Source organism: Pseudoliparis swirei, chromosome 21 (assembly GCF_029220125.1).
Source record: "Pseudoliparis swirei isolate HS2019 ecotype Mariana Trench chromosome 21, NWPU_hadal_v1, whole genome shotgun sequence".
In the NCBI taxonomy this organism is placed as follows: Eukaryota; Metazoa; Chordata; class Actinopteri; order Perciformes; family Liparidae; genus Pseudoliparis; species Pseudoliparis swirei.
In genome coordinates, this window is record NC_079408.1 from 13,314,913 (window position 1) to 13,330,320 (window position 15,408).

The window sequence follows — 15,408 nt, forward strand, 5'->3', positions numbered from 1 at the left end:
GTCTTAGATTGGCAGAGGTTGTAAAGAATACAGGGCAATATACACATGGAAAAGGTTTCTCTTTCGGGGAAACCGTTTCTTGTGTTATTTCACCGGATTTCTCAGTGGCAGCATTGTCCTTTTGAGTTGTTTCTGAAATAATAATAAAAAAGGATATAGAGAACACATTATTTGACAGTTATTTACTTATCTTTTCCTACATTTTATGAAACAAGAAACGGCACCAATTTCTGGAGTAAATGTGCTTAAAGTGTCAAGTTGTGAAGTATTAAGGTAAAAAGTGTAAAATACAATAACCTGAGTTGAAGGGAATTGGCAGGGATAATCGTAATAGTCGGAAAACAGAAGGTACTATAATTGAATGCATAGTAGAAGTCGGCTAGTATTAATGGTACAGGTTTTAGGAGGAATATAGAGCTATATATGTAACAAAATGAGAGAGGGAAAATTAGTGTGTGGCTGTTAATGATAGCAGTAAGGCTTGATGGATGGATAGATGATTGTGCGAGACGTAAAAGAAAACATTACCTCTTTTCTTGGATGATTCAATCCCTGAAATTGATAGAAGAATTGGTCATAACACTGAATGAATTAAATATATGTATTTAATATCTTAACGGTACATGTTTCTATTTAATAAGAGGATTTAAACAAAAGGAGAGTCAACTCTTCTGATTGAAATATGACCTTTTGGTACAACTAGAGGCGTCAGACTTATTTACAGGTGATATTTTTTGTTTTGGGATATAGAAATTGAAAGTGAGGACAATGCTGTAATTCAGTACTTGAATTTATTTATGTCAAAACCTAAAACAAGGAAATTAATATTCAAAGCCGAATAAGAATTATGTCAACAACGACATTCAAGAAGCAAGAAACATTCAAATGTGTCATCAATGATAACATGTATTTCCCTTAGTTGTTGGCCTTCTAAATACTTTTGAGTGGAACATAAACTTACCGTGAATTTGTAGGAGGTGTTTCCTGAAGCTCCAAATTCTTGCAAAAACCCGGTAATTGCAAAAGGGACAATGAGTGTGTGATCTGTGAGTTTGTTGGATGTCCTTGCAAAAACATGCCAGCACCATTTTCTCTGGAAAAGATAATTAGCAAGAATTAGGGATATAAGTGACATTGAAATGTGTTTAAACTGATGTAAGAAAATGGGAGCATAGAGTATTTTCATATTTAAATACCTGCGTCTCCATCACGAAAATGAACAGCATCCCTTATATGCTTTGCTTGGAGATGCACTGCAGTAGCCTCTGTTGGCAGGGTGCAAAATATGCATTGTGGACCAGCAAACTGAATAACAGACTCGTAGAATTAAAAACCTGGTGTGAATCTGTAAGAGAAGATATGTATTTTTATGTAATTTGACCGCAACATAACAGGAGGGTTAAACAAAATTAATGTTGGTGTGTTATCACTAACAAGTGCCTTTGAGTGAATATATAATATAATCTTTGTATATTATTTTTTATATACCTGGATGGTATTTAACATTAGCAGAAATTTAGTTTCTGATGAGGAGTGGGCTGAAGACATCCTCGGCTACACATCCATCCAATAAACAGGGAGCATGAATTTTCCAAGCCAAAAGTTATGGAGAATATTTTTTGACCATTCAATGTTTTCATATTTGCATAAACACCACGATGCGCATCGTCGAGAAAAGAACATTTAATTGTAGTTATTTTCCAATCTGCATTTATATTTTATAGATTGTTACCATCGTGCCGACGTTATCGCTTCTTCTTTTTTTTTAAACTTAAATATTTAACTAACCTAACCACAATAAAGTTAAGATATTCAAAGTAGGCCTACTGCTGCCTGGAGGAAAGGTCTCAAAGTGCACGAGGCTTACCTGCCATGTTGGGATCTTTAAGACCACGTCCAATGTCGATGGCGAGTAAGCGGAACAACTTTGTAAATAGTCTTCGACATTCTCTTTGGTATTCACTGTTCAATTAAAAGGTTTTTTGATTCTTCTGCTGCGCTTCTCCTGCTTCTCGGAGAGAGGGCGAGTGCAATCACTGGCACCGACAACTCACTGGCACCTCACTGGCACCTCAGTGGCACCTCAGTGGCAAGTCTGTGGCAAGTGCCGCTCGGTGCCAGTACTCAGCGACAACTCACTGGCACCTCACTGGCAACTCACTGGCACCTCACTGGCAACTCACTGGCACCTCACTGGCACCTCAGTGCATAGATAATGTATTTTTTTAGACTTACTTAAAATATGCAATACGATATTGCTGTACAATACTGCTGTACTATATTGAATATTGTTTTGCTACTACTACGTTTCACTTCGTAATATATAACACTTATATACCATGATATGTATAATGTACCCGCCTTTCTTTAATAATAATAAATATATAATTTTTTTTTTTACCATGTCATACTGTTATACCTCCATGAAATTCTCCTTTGAGGAGATGCCACTGTTAGTCTAAAGTTTAAGCACTGGCACTCAGTGACACTTGCCGGCACTTGCCATCAGTTGCCAGCAGTTGCCAGCAGATGCCACTACTAGTCAAAAAGTGCCACTACTAGTTAAAAAGTGCCACTACTAGTCAAAAAGTGCCACTACTAGTCAAAAAGTGCCAGCAGACGGAGGGTCGGCCGCAGTGACGAGTCTGCGACGATTTAGTGACAAGCTTCACTGAAGTGCCCGGACAGCGGAAGAAATCACTTTCATGATCACAGAATGGAGGAGCTGCGGTTTAGCTAGATAGATAGATAGATAGATAGCTAAAATAGCTAGATACACAGATGGATGTGTGTGTATATATATATAAAAAAGACACAAATTAATATATATATATATATTAATTAGTGTCTTTTTGTAGACACTTACTGACAATATGCAATAAGATAGTGCTGTACATTACTGCTGTACTATATTTAATATTGTTTTGCTACTACTACGTTTCACTTCGTAATATATTGTAGCGACCCTGTGAAGTGGCTGTCAATCACAGTGTGGCACCGTGCGTGCTGGTCGAGGGGGCGTGCCTGTGATTGGCGAGTAGAGGGGAGGCGGGGTTAACCTGTCGGAAAACGGGAGTTAAGGGTGGTTGACGGGAACCGTTGTTGTTGACTTTCGACCTGCTAAGCTGAGAGGAACACGCTGTCTGTGTTGGTGGATGCCCAATAAAGGGAGGATTAATAACGTCGTCCCGTCTCCGTGTCATCAGTGCCATAACGTCCGAGACGTTACAATATCATGGTATATAAGTGTAATAGATTACGAAGTGAAACGTAGTAGTAGCAAAACAATATTAAATATAGTACAGCAGTAATGTACAGCACTATCTTATTGCATATTGTCAGTAGTGTCTAAAAGACACTAATTAATATATATATATATATTAATTTGTGTCTTTATATATATATATACACATCCATCTGTGTATCTAGCTATTTTAGCTATCTATCTATCTATCTAGCTAAACCGCAGCTCCTCCATTCTGTGATCATGAAAGTGATTTCTTCCGCTGTCCGGGCACTTCAGTGAAGCTTGTCACTAAATCATCGCAGACTCCGCCGCCGACCCTCCGCCTGCTGGCACTTTTGACTAGTAGTGGCACTTTTTGACTAGTAGTGGCACTTTTTAACTAGTAGTGGCACTTTTTGACTAGTAGTGGCATCTGCTGGCAACTGCTGGCAACTGATGGCAAGTGCCGGCAAGTGTCACTGAGTGCCAGTGCTTAAACTTTAGACTAACAGTGGCATCTCCTCAAAGGAGAATTTCATGGAGGTATAACAGTATGACATGGTAAAAAAAAAAATTATATATTTATTATTATTAAAGAAAGGCGGGTACATTATACATATCATGGTATATAAGTGTTATATATTACGAAGTGAAACGTAGTAGTAGCAAAACAATATTCAATATAGTACAGCAGTATTGTACAGCAATATCGTATTGCATATTTTAAGTAAGTCTAAAAAAATACATTATCTATGCACTGAGGTGCCAGTGAGGTGCCAGTGAGTTGCCAGTGAGGTGCCAGTGAGGTGCCAGTGAGTTGTCGCTGAGTACTGGCACCGAGCGGCACAGACTTGCCACTGAGGTGCCACTGAGGTGCCAGTGAGGTGCCAGTGAGTTGTCGGTGCCAGTGATTGCACTCGCCCTCTCTCCAATGCAGTGCGACTCAAGGACGCACACCTGCAATCAACTCAGACTAATTGTGGAAGTCTCCGGGAACATGAAGCAATAAACAAAACAACTGGATACAGTTTTTAAGGGTTATTGCACAAAATGTAAACGCTGTGAAGCTAATGGAACACTTTGCCACGTCGCAGGTATGTGTGTACTGGACTAACATGCACTACACCTGGGGTTAGCTAAGGCGGGTTAATTCACGTTTGGGCATATTTAAAAAAATACATGGAGCCCTCGTGTTTCTGGTTGAGCTAATGCTGCACAGTTGGACTCGTGTTTTTTTAAATAACGCATATAAACAATTACTTAACCGCAGTAATTGTAACGTTTTCCTACACCACATTGTTTCATACCCCCACCACCACTGAAATGTATCCAGCTACAGTGTGAACTATAAGTCCGATATAGTAAAGTCCACTTCACTGTTAAAAATAGAGCCCATTTAATTTGTGTAGCCTTTTTAAACATTCAAACATTGCATGTGAACTTAGTATATTCCCAAATACATGCCCAGTTGCTTCCCCCTCCATGTCTTAGTTCACTGTAATATGGCTTATAAGTATATATTATATATTTAATACATTATATGTATATATATTAATAATATAATATATATAAATAAATATTAGATAGTATATATAATATATATAGTATATATTATATAATGTATAATATATATTATATATATATCAATTATATAATATATATATTATATATATGGCTGTTTCTTGCCTGCTTTATCTTGAACTCATCCTGTATGATAGGTGTTTAATTGAGATGGGAAATAAAAAGAAAAGGTATTTTGGCTCGTTACATAGCTGAACAGACATGTTTTGTGATGGGAGTGTATGCATGCTGACAACACTGAAGCAAGAAAAGCATATCAAGTAAAACTCCTGATCTCCCACCATGCGCCAGTCAACTGTACAAACTGCACTAGCGCCATTTCGACGCTAGGTGGCGACATTCTTTGCGGTCCAACTCCAATCTGATCGTGACCTTGGTGAACAGCTGCTAATTTCTCACAGTGCACTGGATGGAAAGCAGACTGTGCTTTCTCTCCATCCCGCCTTTATTTCTACATATACATTATATCTACACGCTGAATGAGCGAGAGAGTGCTCTTCCATTTTGACGAGTGTTATCAGATGTTTCTTTTTAAGGTGTTATACAAACGCTGCTTTCTCATCCACAGAGAAGGAGGGAGGAACATGGCTCAGCATGGTTGTTGTGCTTCGTTCGAGCGGCCCCCGGCACCGGACTGACGCCACGAGTCAAACGTCTGGCCGACTTCAGTCAAGAATGGGTGAATGCCAAATGGCCCACCCTGTGGAGATGGACTGCACCGTCTGGGAATGATGTCATTCCTTAGTGATGGTACGGTGGAATTGTTTTCACAAGATTTTATTTTGAATTATCCACGTTGATTATCTACACAATGTACTCTCCCCGTCACAGAGACCTAGTGTTGAATGCATATAGTTGTACTTAGTAATATAATGGATGTTTTTAATGACATACATCAACATAACAATAACATTTCAAGGTATTTACCCACTGCTGACTTGCAACTGAGCTGATAACTGATGGTAAATAGCAGCAGACTTAATGGACTGATCCATATCAGACCCGTTGTTTACCTCCTGTGTTTTTCTGTAGAAGAGCCATCTGCATTTCGCTTCGAGCACCCACCTGCCCAGGTAAGACATTTGACCTTTTACCCTGACCTCAACCTGCCTGCAGTGACACTGAGGATGTGCACGACTTCACCGGTTTAATAACGTCGGGATGTCCGCCATTCCTGTGTCGTCTGTCCAGCAGATATGTTTGTCAGAACAGTACCATGTCTGACGAGCTCCAATGTATTATCGTATCCAGAAAATGGGTCCAGTACACTCTGTGTGGCTCAAGCTCCGGTCCAGAGACACAGGAGAAGCTTCTCCTCTCTGCTTCTTCAAGCTCCGCCTCCTGAAAGCACACACATCCACTTCAATTGCAACCATGAGAAAAGAGAATTCCAATGATTTAGCACCGTTTGAGGTGATTGTTTTCACCTCTCTGTCATTTGCGCCTGGAGGTTTGAGTCCAGCGGTGGGTTGTGTTCAGGGTTTAGAGGCTCCATCTGTTTTTGTCGTTGAGACTCATGATTTCTTACCGACAGCCACAGTAAAAGCTTTCTCCAATGTTCCATCGGTGCTGGCCTGCTGTCGCTCGCTGCACGTCATGCGCCACAGACCAATTTGATTAGTTGTATTTCTTCTACCTGTGATGATACGGGGGTCCTGCGATACTCTTTTTCTTCTTCTTTTGTGCAACCTGTTGTTTTAGTATCCTGTTGGACTATATTCACGACTCGTTGGCTATTGAAGCTTTAAATGTTTGAAGTGTAGCTCGTCGGTGTCTGTTTCCGGAGAGGAGCGGCCATTTCCACCACTGCTACTAAATTAAATGAGACTAGTGCACACACACAAACACACACCCTTCATTTCTACCGATTCAACACCCTTATTTAGGCGTATACACACTCACACACACCTAATGTCACACCAGCACCGTTTCATTTTCACACACACACACACACACAGTCCTCAAACACTCTCTGACACATATCTCAAACACCCCCCCCCCGACACTTTTCTCACTCCCTTTTTTAATCTCTCTCTTCGGGACAAAGACACACACACTCTAATGCCGGCGTCTCCCAGGACCCCGCCAAGCCTCACACACCTGGGGTTTTCCATCACTTAGTCTGCTCAGCTTTTATTACAGACATTTACAGCCGGCCATTAATCAGATCCATTACACACAAACATGCACATAATACACACAATCCGGCTTAAGGCCGAGTCGACTCCTTCCGCTGTGCCCGTAGACACACACACACACACACACACACACATTTAAAGCTCAGCTTGTCTGCAGGAAACCCGCCCTTGGTGCCCGTCTCTTAAACAAACAGCACGTGGACATTTGTTTCCCGGGGATCGTCTGTCGCCCTGACTGGCATGTTGAACGAGCGAGTGTCGAATGACTTCATCTCGTAAGACTGCGACGGGGCGCGTCGGCATCAATCAGCGGGACGGCGCCGTCCATCACCTCCGAGACACGCAGGTGTGCACACGCTCGCCACGACCGTCCTGGTGGAGACGTGTGTGAGATATGCTGCTGACTAGAAGTCAAATTAACGGCCTTTATATGCAATATTCTCTCTCTCTCTCTCGTGTTGTTACGATTCCATAAAATTGACTTTTAATACGACTAATAAATCCGAAGCCACGGTGATGTCACTGGACGTGCACGGCAGGGCTCGGCTGCACCCGTTACCCCGTTTGATGTCGGCGGAACGGTTCCACATGCTGCGCCTGGGACTCGTTCCGTCAGACGCTTGTTTGGATGTGGATCTCGTTGGAGACGCAGGAGATGAGCGACACGCGTTCGGCTCTGCAGAGCAGGGAGAGCCCGGGGACTACGAGAAGCACACGGCCCAAACATGTCAAACCCACAGGTCACTCCAGAGGTCCCCCATTCCTCGGTGGGCATGATGCAGGTGGCAGTTTGTGAATGTTCAGGGCACATTCTTTGTCTACAATACATCCTCCTCCTCCTCCTTTTCTTTCTTCTCCATGCTCCAATCCATGTGCCATCCACATGTTCCACACGCCCCGTGGAGGCAGCGTAGAAGAGAAGCCACGCTTTCAGAGCATTCAGTGTTTTTCTTTTTTTACCAGTTCTAAGATTTTTTATTTATTTATTTCTCTGTTTTTAATTTTCAATTTGTCACAGCAGTGATAAGGAAGTGTGGATATGTCAGTTATCATCTGCTTCTGTTCCCTGATTGTTGAAGACAAGCGAGCGTGGAATCGGTTGAGACCTGAGAATGAAGCGCACGGGAGAGAGAGAATGAAAACTGCTTTTGGTTTGAATGGAAACCGATCTGAAGGAGGATGGAGAGAGAGAGAGAGAGATGGTGAGAGCTGACTCAGGATGCCTGGGGGAGGACGGCAGGAAGCAGTGGGTGAGGAGGAGGACAGGAAGCCGAGGGAGGGTGAGAGACTTCTCTTCATCGTCCTCCTCCTCTTCTGTCATCATCGGCGATGTCATCGAGGGAGGAGTGGCGGAGGGAGGGAAGGAGAAGAGGTGGAGCTGACATCATCCGCCTCCTGGACGTCCGTCTGTGAGGGCGTCATCAGCACATTCACAAATAACGCTGTGAACAGGGATCCTCAGTCACACACAAAGATAGCCGACCTAATACAATAAATAAAGTCGAGTCTCACTCGAGAGACGCTGAGTCCATGAGAAGAGAACTGAGAACAGAACGCCCGCGATGGAAGAACAGATGAAGTTCAATGTGAGAGGAATGGAAAGATGTGGTGAGAGAAGGTGTGGAGAGAGAGAGAGAGAGAGAGCTCCTCTTCCTATCGGGTTACATCACTTTGCTGCAAAAGAGGGGCTGTGTGTGTGTGTATGTGTGTGTGTCTGTGTGTGTATGTGTCTGTGTGTTTGGGGGGTTGAGTTTCTTTGTGAGTGTGTGGGGGGAGGGGGGGAGTTTCTTTGTGTGTGTGTGGGGGGGGTGAGTTTCTTTGTGTGTCTGTGTGTGTTTGTGTATGTGTGTGTGTATGTGGGAGGGTGTGAGTTTCTTTGTGTGTGTGTCTGTGTGTGTGTGTGTGTGTGTGGGTGGGTGCGGGGGGTGAGTTTCTTTGTGTGTGTGTGTATATATGTGTGTGTGTGGGGGGGGGGTGAGTTTCTTTGTTTGTGTGTGTGTGGGGGGGGGGGTGAGTTTCTTTGTGTGTGTAGGGCTCATATAGTTTACAGGAGGATGCCTTAGATGTCCTCCGCTGTCCTCGTTGTTTGGCCCACGTTATCTCAACTGTCACACGCCTCTGTTGGTATGTTGAGTATTTGTGTGTCTATGTTTTTGTAAGGTGTGTGTGTGTTGGCACAGCCACCGGTGTGTGTGTGAGTAGTAATGGTGTCTCAACAGTGTGGCTGTGTTTACACTGGGTCGTCTCTGAGGATGAAGAGATCCCGTGTTGACGTGTGCACCTGTGTGTCGGCCCCACGGCGGTTGGAGGCAGCGAGAGGAGGTCAGGTGGTGCGAGGTCAGTGTGCGTTTGTGGTCGTCTGAGTGGAGTGTGGTGTGTGTGTGTGTGTGTGTGTGTGTGTGGGGGCAATGTAGGCCGCGACGCTGCTTTAACGTCCGTCTTTAAAATGCCAGCTAAGTGTTTCAGACATATTCTATTTTGTATTGTGTGTGTAAGAGGAAGCTCTTCAAAACCAGTATCCCCACTGGCTCGTCCGGAGGTTTGCCTCGTGCACATGTGTTGTCGGGCAGGTTTCCCTCCCCTGTAAACTAACTTGACTCTTTAAATCGATGTGTTTTGTTTTGAGACGAAACGATGTGGGCGCAGTGAACGGCGTCCGCCTCACAGAAGAGATGCGGCTAAAACGCTTACACCGGCTTTGGTAGATGGTGGATGTGGGTTTCCCAAACTAAATCCCTTTCTTGAACAAATCCCCTGCCCCCCCCCCCCCCCCCTTCCTCCTTCAAGTGGAAAACAAAACCAACTCTGCGGCTCCAGGCTGTCTTGTGTTGTGCTCTCTCACCCTTGGACCCTCCCTTTCCACCATTGCTCCCCTCTTTCTGCCCCCCAGCTCCTGTTCTGGCTTTCTGACTCTCAGGTTTCTCCCCCACCCCCTGAGCCCTCTACACCCCCGGCCCCTTGACCCCTTGTTACCCCGCCCCCATTCACCCCTCACCCTCCCTCTCCCCAGGGCAAGCCCAAAGCTCCCAGCCCTTTGTGCCTTCCACCCCCACCCCTCCTCTTCCTCCTCCACCTCTGCCTTTGTGTGTAAGAGGCCAGCGAAGGGAGAGAAGAGAGGAAGGCTGCATTGGAGGAAGGAGACAGGAGAAAGAAGTGAGGGGTCCTATCGATCAGATGTGAATGCTGAAGCCTTTTATTCTGACGTGCTCCTCCGTGTGTGTCACGGTGTTCTTCCCCCCTCTTTCATATATATTTGAACATAAATATATCTGCAACAGTGATGTACTATCATGCTTTTCATCTCAAATTGTCCAAGGAGGGCAACTAGGGGGCGACATAGAGCAACACAGATGCAGTCACGTGTTCCTGACTGGCAGGAGAACGAACTCGCCACGATTTTAAAAGTGAATTCCTCCAGAGCAACTGATGTTAATGTGTTCTCCAATTCCCCAGGTAGAATTTTGTAATTTCTTTCGCCAGGTGCTGAGATCAAAAAGTAAAAAATCTGATATTCGCTGTTCCAAACAAAACAAAAAAACAGTTCAGAGAGGTGTATTTAAAAAATGATGCGGCTCCAATACGAACACATTGAGAGCTGAGCACAAGTCCTCCCTTTGGTCCGGGTCATGGAGTTCAGACGCAGCCGTCATGTGGCTGAGAGGGCTTCAAATGTTGGTGTTTACACAGCGAACCAGACGAGTTGGCCGAGTTCACCTACTGACCTACCTCGATGTCTCCCAGGGCTGCCAGGAGATAAACAACACACACACATTCATAAACAGAAAAAGTGGCGTGTAAACAAGTGTGTGTGTGTGTGTGTGTGTGAGTGGAAGCGAACAAGACAGAACTATAAGCCGGCGTTGATAAGCTCGTCTCAGTACGTCTACATGCACGTTCCATTTACCGTCCAAGGAGCCTCTGCACGGCGGCGCATGCATTGTTAAAACGCAGAGATGGTTCACACTGGTGCACGCTCGTGTGTGTGTGTGTGTGTGTGTGTGTGAAATCCACTTGCAGGGGGAGTGCCTGCTCAGGAGGAGAGTATATTCCTGGAAAGCCAGCTGCCATCCTGTTATCACAGCTAACTCGATTAGAGGAGCTTCTGCAGCGTGCACACACACACACACACACACACACACACACACTGGCGACGTCATTGGAGGAGCCCTTCTCTGGATTGAATCCGCCAAAATAAAGTACAGCGAATTTCCAACTAATGCTACGTCGTTACCATCACACTTAAAGCTCGTGGCAACAAACCCTCCATCAGCCACGTGCGCTGCACACACACAGCCGCCGTGTGAAGGCGGCGCAACACCAGGAGCCTCGAGCAGCCATGTTTAGGTGAATGAAAGTGGAGGAGAAAAGGCAATAAAAACACCCAGGTCCATTGTTCACGCTTCAGAAACATTCAACCAGGACGAACGGGACTCCCCAGTCTTAAGGAATGTGAAGCACGTCTGTCTTTTGAATTCCTCCCGCCCGACGGGGCGCTCTAATGTGCACTTATTACACACCGCTAATAGAAAAACATCACTTTGCTACCGCTGTACCAATTAACCCCCGCAAAGGAGAAATGTCAATGACGCAGCCGGCCTTTCATGTGAGGCGCTGACCTTTCCCAGTGATCATGCTAATCATTGATCACTTAGGTAAACACAGGCGACCATGAGAGCCCATTACTGCCCCTCCCAAAGCCTTCCTATGGACAGCAGACATAATTAGGCCCTGAGGTAATTGGTTGACTAATTGCTGTTTGTGGGATACATACATCGCCTCTCGGCCAACCAGAGGGGAAGCGCTGCTATTGCTTTTAATCACCTGCTGTCACTTTGACAGCTGACCCGTAAATGCTGTGTTTTTTCGGAGCTTATAGCTATATTTGCTTTTGTGGAAGGGGATTCTGGATGTCAACCTCTGGTTTGGTCACTGCCACAATGGCCCAGATGGTTGGCTTCTGTAGTTACACACACACACACACACACACTCTCAGAAGGATACACACACGACTAATTGCACCGGGTGAACAGCCGTGCTGGCTTTCATGCAGCGGACCCATTCATCATGCGTGTCGAGGTGCAGCGATTCATCGCCTCTCCTCCGGCTTGTTCTCGAGGAGCCGCCTCTCCACACCCCTCAGTACTTTTTTAAATCTCGTCTTTGTCTTTCCGCCGCCCCTCCATCGCTCTCTATTCCTGTCTTTATATCGTTGATACTCTCCCTCCTTCTTCTCGCACCCTTTATATATATATATCTCACGAGAGAACAAAGAGGACGCGGCCAGTCACCTCGCCGGTGTCGGTCTGAAACGTTTGAAGTGTGATGTTAAGGATTCATCCCACAACTCCAGTTCCTCCAGTGAGTGTGACACAGACTTCTCGTGTTCAGTTCTGAGTGTTTTATGGATTACGGTGGGCTAAGAAGCCCGAACAGACACCTCTCCCGCGTCGACTGCTCGAGCCTTTCAGTTAATAATGAGCTCCTCTTATGACGGCTCATATTCATAAGAACGGGGACATGCAGTACAAGCTCGAGGAAGATTATTTATACACTTAAGACTAGCAGTCGTACTGAATATTTGAACAGAAAACGTGTGTTCAACAAACATTGGGGCGAGTCAGAGTGTCTAATAAAACATATTGTATGGAATTGACTGCTGACTCCTTACTTCTCTTCAGCAGCCGGTAAGGGAAGCGAGGGATGAACCAAAAGCCTTTAACAGCATCCAGAACAGACACACAAGAGAAGAAAGAAAAAAGCCTGCAAGCCACGTTTTGGGCTGTGTTGTGGCGAGAAAACTGATAACCATAGAATAGGTTGGAGCGAAGCATCTGCAGGTTAATTACAAATCCGATATGTTATGATCCACTAAAGTTCAGCACGATACGAAGTGATTGTGCGTGTGTGGAAAGAGCTTTGAAATGTTTTCCGTCTGTGCTTTTTTCACATCATAGAATAAAGTTCATTGCAAGCTCTCAAGTGAACCAGGTGGCTCCATCAGACAAAACCAATAACATGTGCAATCGCTTTGTTAGAACACTGCAAACAGCGTTGTATTTGTGCACAATTAACCGGTTTCGCTCTGAATAGTTCAAATATGTGTCAATAAAGAGTTATACTGAGTTGTACAATGCAGTGTTTCCCCGACCATTCTAACAGGGTGGCGGCCCGCCCCCCTGAAATCTCCGCCCGCCACCCTGTCATTTTGTCTATAGCGCCAGATTACAGCAGAAGTAATTTACGGTCCCTTTTCTTAAAGACGTCTTTGTTCTTTTATCAAACAAACTAAACACCGTCTGTTATTGATCGTCTACACAGCAGCATGTCATTTGTCATTTCTGTCTCTACGTGTCGCGTTAACACTTTTCGGCTCTCCGTCTTGCACGCCGCAGAGCTCCGATGCCGGCCTGTGGTGAGCACCCCCCCCCGTCCCCCGTCCCCCGTCCCCCGTCCCGCTCGCCGTGGGGCATCGTGAAGGAGTGAAGCTTAGGGCACCAACATGGCTGTAAACCTAGGGGAAACACTGCATATCTTTGAATATGAGTGCATACATGTGAGTCATCCAGTTGGAGAAGCACTGGTTTGACCTCCTGGTGTTGTTCCTTTGATAGGATTGTCTCCACCACTCGGGGCTGTCGGTGTTCCTTTGACGTCGCCTCGTGCCCCTCACAGATGTTACACGGGGTTGAACAGTGGCATTCATCCTTATACGACCCGACTCCATTCAAGGCAGGATTGCTCCCTCAATCGCCTCACAATAGAAGACGTTAAATGACTACCAGCTATATGTTGGTTCGAGTATGAAACAATAACCTCAATAAATCTCATTCAGCTCTCTGGAGCGCTCAGGAATCTGTCCAGAGCCTTAAATCTCTCACTAATAGACTGCAGCGTGACTGAAGGGTGCATCATCCGTCTCAACTGTTGAGTCCATTACGTTTGGATCCCCTCTGGTTTGTCGCCTTTTCTACACTCAATATAATTATTTCCCAGACACGCATCTGATCACAACCCAGTCACAGCCACATGTAATTACGGGAATATCAAAAGTAGGGCAAGGAGACGGAGAAGGCCGTGTGGATGTAGCCGAACTGAAGACGTTCTGACTCTCCTGTTGGGTGGAGATGGGGAGAGGGGGCGGAGGGAGGGGTGGGCCCTATAGGAATGTGGGTTAGCTTTCTTTAACAATCAAAATGTAATCTGGAACCTGTTATAATGTATAATAATGCTTAAAGCCGTACAAAAAAAAACCTGCCAGAATAGCTTTTTACAAACACAACCTCCTTGAGTTCCAACGTAACGACTCCCAGAGCATTTACAGGGCAAACTCTACATTTGTGAAACTCAGATTGACGCTTCCCCTCCAACCCGAGGAGACGTGTCACTTTCATATTGGCATGCAGCCCGACGGGTGGGAAAGAGTTCAGTGAGCGAGTGTGTTTGGTCTCCTCGTCACGAGAGCGTTGCTGGGACCCGATCAAAGCGTTCCCCGGGTCGCCTGCGTCGGATCAACTCTTCCCTCCAACTCTCTGGTGTTCCTCTCTCCGTGTCGCTTCACGCCGTAAAGCGTTCACAGGCCGGGTTAGAGGAAACGCTTTAAACCGGAGCTCATTGAGGGTTATTCAACTTTGTACTGTATATACAGTATTGTGTGTGTGTGTGTGTGTGTGCGTGCACACACTACACAGGCCACATGCCGGGGCCATGAGCAGGGTTGTGTTGCCATGGTGAAAATGAAATCCAAAATGCAGAGTTGCAAGGAAACCCCTGATTGGCCGCGGAGCCATGCATGGGATTGTGATGCATGCCGTCAGTCGGCCAATGGGGCGCCGCCTGAGCCGGGGCTGTTGCTAAGGGGAGGAGCTTGGAACCGAGTCGGCTCGCTCTCGCTCTGCATCTCCCAGTCGCTCTCCGGTGAGCTCGCCAGTTCTCTCCTGCTGCTCGCTCTGCCTTTGCCCTCATTGACTCCTCCTCCCCCCCCCCCACACACACACCCCTCCCCCCCTCCTTCCTGTCTCCCCACTGCTCTCCCCCCCGACACGGGGGAAAGGGGAAACAGCACATGTTGAAAATGTCACTCACTATCTCATGCATCTTGTTGCGTGGCTCCATATCTAAAGATATGAGGTGTGTGTGTGTGTGTGTGTGTTTGCATGTGTGTTTATTTCATGGTGTCCGTTTGTTCGTCGTTTTGGGCTTTTGTTTGTGCCAGAGCATCGTTGCCTTTGTGTGTTTTCGTTCATGCTCAGTTGTTTTCGCCGTCTTCACCTCCTCTGGGTTTCCCTCTCTTCTGGTCTTCGTAGAGCGTGACGGGGTCGTGTGTGTGTCCACGCCGAGCAGCTCTCCAGCTGAAGTGGAGTGTGTTTGAATGCGAGCCAGGTAGGACTGACCTCCACCCACTCCGTACCCCATACCCAGCTGCTGGGTCATGACCACGAGTCACTCGACACCATACATCTGCAC

The 15,408-nt window shown here is 45.8% G+C and overlaps 1 protein-coding gene and 1 long non-coding RNA gene across 2 annotated transcripts in view; one reads left to right on the forward strand and one right to left on the reverse strand.

Moving 5' to 3' along the window:
* Nucleotides 1-15,408, forward strand: part of kdm6ba (lysine (K)-specific demethylase 6B, a) — a 112,940-nt gene that overhangs the window by 12,604 nt on the left and 84,928 nt on the right. The window contains exons 2-3 of the mRNA XM_056442989.1: nt 5,376-5,557; nt 5,840-5,880. The gene's annotated coding sequence lies outside the window, so the exon portion shown is untranslated. The remainder of the gene's footprint in view (nt 1-5,375; nt 5,558-5,839; nt 5,881-15,408) is intronic.
* Nucleotides 9-1,310, reverse strand: LOC130211942 (uncharacterized). The gene is made up of 4 exons (XR_008835205.1): nt 1,197-1,310; nt 962-1,093; nt 529-552; nt 9-132 (listed from the first exon to the last, which is right to left on the reverse strand). It is a non-coding gene; the product is annotated as an uncharacterized LOC130211942 (long non-coding RNA).